Source organism: Aedes aegypti, chromosome 1 (genome assembly GCF_002204515.2).
Source record: "Aedes aegypti strain LVP_AGWG chromosome 1, AaegL5.0 Primary Assembly, whole genome shotgun sequence".
Classification (NCBI taxonomy): Eukaryota; Metazoa; Arthropoda; class Insecta; order Diptera; family Culicidae; genus Aedes; species Aedes aegypti.
In genome coordinates this window covers 73,202,048-73,209,987 of record NC_035107.1, presented here as the reverse complement: position 1 = coordinate 73,209,987, position 7,940 = coordinate 73,202,048, and positions in this window count along the sequence as shown.

Sequence of the window (7,940 nt, the reverse complement as noted above, 5' to 3'; positions counted from 1 at the left end):
CCCTTTGTCACACTTTTTGTATGAGTCCTCCGAAAATTTTGTAAGGCTTGTCACGCTTGGTGCGACCCCCTCCCCCCCTTGGAGCGTGACATAATTTGTGCATGACCCCTAGATGCAGTTTAATTTATATGATCTTGCATTTAAATTTTATGTGCGTTCACAAATGGTAAACACACAGACAAACAGACGTCACACTCTCACTGCTGTCCATCGACCAACTTTTTAACGTTCGATTCAAATATATGGTAGGTGGTCAATCGACCACCCGCAGCGCTTGCGTCGTTTTTGTTCGTGTTTGACGTTTACACACTACCGCCACCTGTTGGTCCATCGGCCACCTACAGTGTTTTTAGCATTGGGCGTACATGTTTTCGCAACTATGATTTTGATCTCGATTTGTTCTAAGTGTTACGTCTGTTTCTCTGTGGTAAACAAATGACACGCTTAATCAAAAAAAGAAAAAGAAACAAAAATATTAGGTTTTCTTTGAAACGTTTTATATATTGTTGACCAAAGTGTATTTATATATTAGCACAGACAAACAGACGTCACACTCTCATCACTGTCCATCGACCACCTTTTTAACGGTCGATTGAAAAATATGGTATGTGGCCAATCCGCCACCCGCAGCGCTCGCATCGTTTTTGTTCGTGTTTGACGTTTACACACTACCGCCATCTGTTGGCCTGTCGGCCAAACACACCGATTTTAGCATTGGGCATACATGTCCTCGTGACTATGATTTTGATCGAGATTTGTTCTAAGTGTTACGTCTGTTTGTCTGTGATATTAGTTTGAATCTGAAAAAAGATTTCTACTGCTGAACCAACGATCAATGGAATCCGTTTTTGTGGCGTCATTTTCAGCAATCAGGTTTGTAGTTTTCATTGTCGACCTGCTGTCTGGCCGAAAATATCGCTTGCATCCGGGTGTGGGCCAGTTGTGGTTGTAGCGTTCGTTTCCCGAAACCACCCGCTGGCCGCTAACCAGAAGAAAGATTTTTTTAGTGTTTTGTTTTCAATGGTAAATGTGAACTTACAGCTTTATGAATATCCATGCGCCTATAATCGTTGCCGTTTTAGACGATGTACTGCATCAACTTCCTGTTTATATGATTAAAGTTCATCAAATAACATTTTAAGCGAGGGGGACGACACATCCAGATGTTTTAGATTATTAGGATATCTTTAGATAATCCTTGCTGCGGCCTTTTATCTTTTTGCAGCATATTATCTTGTTTCATCCGTGGCATCTTATAAAACATCTTTATCCATCTTCAAAAATCTAGCTTATCTTTCCGCATCTTACATGAGCGTAAAACGGATTGACTCAGTTTTCGTCGATTAACAACAAAGAGGGAGTACGCAGCTGCATCATCGGTGGAATGTTCCCGAACAAATTATATTTCCAGCACGTTCTGGAACACCATGTAGATATTCTCCTGGGTTTGCTAATGGTCCGGGGTTTGTCCCGAATTCATCAGGATACTGATCATCGGCGACCGGAAAGGATGGATAGGACGGATCCCTTGACGGAGGCATAGTACACGAGACTGCCAAGGAACCTGAAGAACCGAGCAAGAGAGTTTCTCAATGGGAGCGGTTCCTACGATTAAATCGGTGATAATGCTTTGAATCAATGCCAGGTCCCAGAGAATAGGGATGTGGCTGGAGGAATAAACGATCTGGATCATTTAGCTAATCGAGAGGCTTTGTGGGTGGAGATGGCTCGAAACAGTTTGCGTTCCTGGTAGCATTGAATCGGAAATGGCAACGGAGAATACGAGTAATGTATTTTTTAACCCATTTACAGTCGGTGTCTTGATGTATGTTGTGAATTGGTAAAATGTCTCTTGACACCCTTACCCAGGCCCTTACCCATAAATACATATTTTATGGATTATCAAATTCGGCTCTTATTTAACAATACCCAAGTAACCAGTAAGCACGATAATGCGGCACGGTAACAGCATTATATGCGCATATAGGGTAATCATTTGATGCATGTCAGTTTTATATACGCATATAATGCTATTATAATGCCAGAAAAGGCGTAATAGCGTGCCATTATAGTGCCAAGATATAACCGTGCTTCTCTGCACCACTAATGCTGATATAAGACCACGTGAGAAACGTCAGTTGTTTTCGCCAGGTTTTTAGGGCGAATATTTTGTGCTTTCGCGTACGCAGCCAGAGAGCTTTCGCGTATGCGGCCAAGCCACTGGTACACTAGGTAAATAAATGAATGAATGAAAACGGAAACCTCTAATAGTATGCAAAAAATGTAATAAAATGATACAGATAGTACATCTCCGTATTAGACATATTCGTTTTGGTAGTTTTCATCCTTTTGAGGACTTGCAATTGCCACATTTGGTCCTCGTTTTATGATGCTGAAATTCCTCATTTTGCGTCTCGAACCTGCGACACCCGTATTGTTGAGTTGTTGTCCTGCTCCTTTGCTTCTACGGCCACATAAGATGAATAGTATTGGAAAGAAAAGTGACCAATTTAAACCATCACTTTTCCCCGTCATAAAACCTGCAATTGTAGTAGTGAGAAGATTTATGTTTGACTCCCTCTTACCACTATATGCAAACACAAAGCACGTGGTATATCTGTCAAAACACTGGATGGCATTTAAACATGCCCTGTATTCGAATATAAAGCCAATATAGTGCTTATTTAATGCCTGTATGCATCAAGCTTAGAAGCATTAATGATGCTGTAATAGGGTTTCTATGCAGCGGAAGTGCTGTTATAAGGTGTGTAAGCATTTATGGTGCTATTATAATGCATGTACGCATCTATGATGCTGATTAAGGGCTTATTATTCGTGCTTATGGTTACTTGGGATATATCAACAAAACTAAGGTACAGTGGGGGAAGTGTATCAGTGGGGTAAGTGGATTATTTGTCCATATTGAGCATAAATACTTGAATATGTTGAATGTTTTCACACCATTGCTTCGTTTTAGGTTATGTTCATACGTCCACACTGATACTAATGCAAAACTGGTACTTCACGTACACTAACACAAGTAAAGTTGTTGGCTGCCAAAATCAATTAATTTTAAAATTGTTTACCATCAATCAAAAATCCATTGTATCTCTGGCTTAAAACAAATTCTACTAGTTTTTTCAACGCATGATGAACATTTCAGTTCTAATTGAATGAATTACAATAAAAAATAAGTGATTTTTATTAATAAATACAGAAATATTGGACATGGTACACTTACCCCCACTTTTTAATGGGGTGGGGTAAGTGGATCAAGTATTATTATCATTTATTGTCAGACTGCTTACGATAATCTGAATAAGTTTGAATACACGCAAATATTGTTTTGCTTTTACTTTTTCTCATCATCAGCTTAAATTTGTCTAATTGACTATAGAAAAATTGAATTATTCCACCTAAAATTAATTTAATCTTTCTGGTATAACAAAATATAAAATAGTGAATATTGCAAAATTCAAACTAAACTTTTCGCGGTTTATTAAAGCTGAGTTGCAGAAGAGCAAAATATACAAATTTTCAAATTGAAAACATATTTTCGTACCTTATTTGACCATATAAATTGTTCTAGACAGATGATACAAATACATTCATGAATAGAATAAGAGCATTTCAGTTTGTCAAACAAAAATAAATGTAACTAATATTTTTAAACTACGATTGTTTTTCGAAAACATCTCTAGGAATAATCCTACAATACTTCAGTATAACTTATGTGATTATATAGAAGATTTTTTTCCAAATAATTCTAGTTACAATGTTTTTTTTGTTCGAATTAGTGTGAACTAATGTATACATATTTTTAATAATATTTTGATAAGATAAAGACGCTTTTTATTTTTAAACATAACATCACTAGCAGTAATAACAAGAACGAGAGCAATATCATTCTTAGTATACATAATTACACCATATATGTTTTGAGTATAGATTTTTTTTAGTGGTGATCCACTTACCCCACCATGGTGGGGCTAGTGGATCATTTGGCGCAAATTTTCAAGTCCCTCATATTCAATACATAAAAATCAGAAAAATCTAAATAAATGACGATTTGGAGTATATTAGTCCCTCATTTGTTATCCACAGAAAAAAAAAATAAATTACATTATTCACGTAAGCTGTACATAATAATGAAGTTGACTATTGAATTTTCTGTATCCACTTACCCCAAGATACCTTACTTGTTTTTTATAACTAGTTCCAAGTTACGAGTGCTGCACTGTTACATAAGACATTTGCGGCGTCGCAGGATTTCATACGTCTGAAGTGACACGATGCGTCGATATTCCTTGGTTCGGTAAGTACTTCTCCTGCACATAAGTGTGATAGAACCCAAGTAACCACGAAGCTATATATGAATACTTTATGTTTGCTCTATAGTGTGCTATAAGATTTTGTTTTAAAGTGACATAACCTTTAAGAGCTTTATAAAGCATAATTATAGTGGAAAACGGCCCCACAACAACCAAATTAATGCAATACTTGGTAAAGCAGTTTTAATGCACAAGCCCTACTAAAGCATTTATGTTTGTATATTTAGGGTTCATGATGTATATTAGCTTAAAATATTGTATGTTTAGGGCTTGCGTTAAAAATAAACAAAACAATGAATCCATTGACTACCTTTCAATGGTTTTATTTACCAGCTTAATGATATTTTTTTTTGTTGGAATCAGGATTCGAACTCACAACTAGGATGATGGTGTGCTGGATGCCTGGCGCGTTGGTGTCCTGTGCTAAAGCTGCTGATGTAATAAGGTAGGATAAAAGTTCCTTATAAACGAAGCCTTTGTGTGTGTTAACATTACTTTTCGCCTAGTTATTCCGAATAGAAAGAATTCTCTTTGGCGATTGATTTCCTTTCCTCAACAAATGAAACATCAATAGAAAGAATTTGATCACCATTCTTTCTCGTAGAGGAAATAACAGGACTTAACCCACAAAACAAAGCCCTAGCGCATTAAACAGAATTCAGGGGAGAGAAATTGATCGACATTTCCTTTCGCTCCTTATGAATAAAAGAATCTCATATATAAAATACAACAATACTGAATGAAATGGAGGTTCGAGATGAGAGAAAGTCATTTAATTATTCTTCCATATCCCACAAAACGTAATGAGCGAGTGCGAACGTGCTCGATCGTCTTACTTATTTATTACAGATTCGAGTGCGTTTAATGAGGTTATGTAATCTTGCATGACAACCTAACTGTATATTCACTCTAAACGCTTAGCATAATGCTATATTAAAATAATGCTACAAAGCATTTATAATGTTAATCAAATGCATCATTGCTTGACAGTTATTGAATAAATGCATGATAACATTATTAATGCAAAAAATGTTGACTTTCGACCAAATTAATGCAATGGTATAATGCTTGTGGTTACTTGGGAATGATTTGCCATAATAAAAAGTTTTCTCTGACCATTGCAGACATCAATCGGCAGCACCGAAAAAAAGGTTCCGTTTTTTTTTACATGGGGACAACTGTGTGGGGATGCCGTACCACCGACGACACACTAAAACCAGCCCATGCAGTGTACGTGAGCAATTCTTGCTGAATTTCTCAAGTAAAGTGCAGAATGCACAGATATTACCCTTGGCCTTAGATCCTTTACTCCCAGGAATCACCTTACAGTATTACCACAGACAAACAGACGTAACACTTAGAACAAATCGCGATCAAAATCATAGTCACGAGGACATGTACGCCCAATGCTAAAATCGGTGTGTTTGGCCGACGAGCCAACAGATGGCGTTAGTGTGTAAACGTCAAACGCGAACAAAAACAATGCGAGCGCTGCGGGTGGCGGATTGGCCACCTACCATATTTTTGAATCAACCGTTAAAAAGGTGGTCGATGGACAATGATGAGAGTGTGACGTCTGTTTGTCTGTGGTATTACTTCGGAGAGAGGAGGAGAAACTAACGTCAGTTGACTGTACTGGGCCAATAAGATGGTGATAAATTCAGGTTGGGAATTTTTGTAACTCTGCTGGAGTATCTATTATATTCTGGTGCAGAATTATTAGAATTCCATCGGAAATTTTTAAGATTGTTTATAAATCCGAATGGATGCTAATTTGATTGGAACCCTTGCCAATTCTGCCGAAATCCTTGTAAATCCTACAAGCAGTGAAGCGTATAATACATTTTTGATGCTATTGTCGCATTGCTGTTACATTCACATGCAAGAGGTTTCAAAACATTCATTTGTGACATTCAGGTTGCTACTGATACATTCTTACTGCAGCCATGAATGTATTACCTGACATGGATAAGAGTAGCGTGCAATTCTTTTCAGCCTCCCATGAACGTTATGCTGTTGTGGATGACGGGAATGCGAAATGAATGTAAAAAACAATCACGACGCACAGTGGCCCAAAGCTGGCCAAAAGTCAAAGAAATGAAGCTTGCAAATTCCTTCTCGAATATTTTTTCTTGATTTCTTCAGTATTGAATAACAATTCCCCAAAGTTTCAGATCGATCGGTGTATATTTCGATTTTTCACAGCATGTGACCTGGAGAGATGTCAGCTGAAATTGACCCTTTGGAATTCTTCAAATGTCGTGAAGGTTGTTCTACAAAAATTGCGGTTTCTGTACTAGATCATGACCAAACCTTTCTCAACCGGTCTCATTTGAAAGAACATACTTTAAGCTTTGTTTTGAAGATATTTTAAACCATATTTGACATGTTTACCATTTGAAAATGTCAAGAAGTGTATAACATAGAGCTCCTTCAAAAATAATGCAAGCCCATTAGATCATCATACTTGATATAAATATCGCAATTTTTACCTTTATAAGCTCCCGAAAAGATTTAAAAACCACCTCGAGCTTGCCCACGATATTTAACTTCAAATTGGCATCAAAAGAATGACGTTTCATTTGATTTTGATCTGGATACGGATTTCATTGATTGAATTACAAAAATGTGCTATCTTAAACAAATTCTGTCAAATGTACCGGAAATATCGATTTTCTGTTTCAGCGACTATTTCTATCAAATTACCTCTAAAAATCATGTTTTGTCAAATAATTAGCAATTTTGAACGTTTTGAGTGAGAATTGTACTTTTGGCCAGCATTTGTATGGGATGCGGCCACTGTGCGACGCAGCTGCGATCGTAGCGACAACTCTTCATTTGTTTGCTTCTGATCCGAATCGCCACTTCAACACAACTGCGTTTTCACTGCTGCACAATGGACCGATGCACGAGTACACTATTTGACGTTTGAGCGGTCCCGTGTTTATTACGTGACCATAGCAACGAGTGAATTCGGCACCGCTCAAACGTCAAATTAGTGAACTCGTGCATTAGTCCATGGACCTTCACTAATTTGACATTTGAGCGGTGCCGTATTCACTAGCTACCATGGTAACGCTCAAACGTCAACGACTGAACCCGTGCATTGGTCCATTGGAGGAGAGGGCGTTCATTGGAAGCAACAAAAAAGTGGCACAAACGGAGCACCAGGGTTTTTTTAGGTTTACTTCTACCCTCTTTATTCGTAGGTTTCTGCTTCGAGCCGTTCTCGCACAAGGTGCTGTCCATAAACAACGTGGTCATGCATGGGGGGAGAAGGGCGGGGGTAGTTTGTTTGACCAAAGATCACGATCGGCACATTTTTTTTTGTATAGACGAAAAACCGACCGACGAAGGAAGAGGAGTCTAAAAATAGAAAAATAACCCGTGAGTTATGGACAGCCCTCAAGCTGGTGCGGCTGGTTGATACAAGAATGAAAAGAAAAACATATTTCAATCGGTGCACATTGTGAGTGGCACATTATGATAATACCACAGACAAATAATACAGATTAACGTCTACTACAGTAATTCATTACAACCATGATACGTTTATTGCTGACCAAAAAATAGTCACAGTCACGCATGACTTTTATTTTCAGTAACACA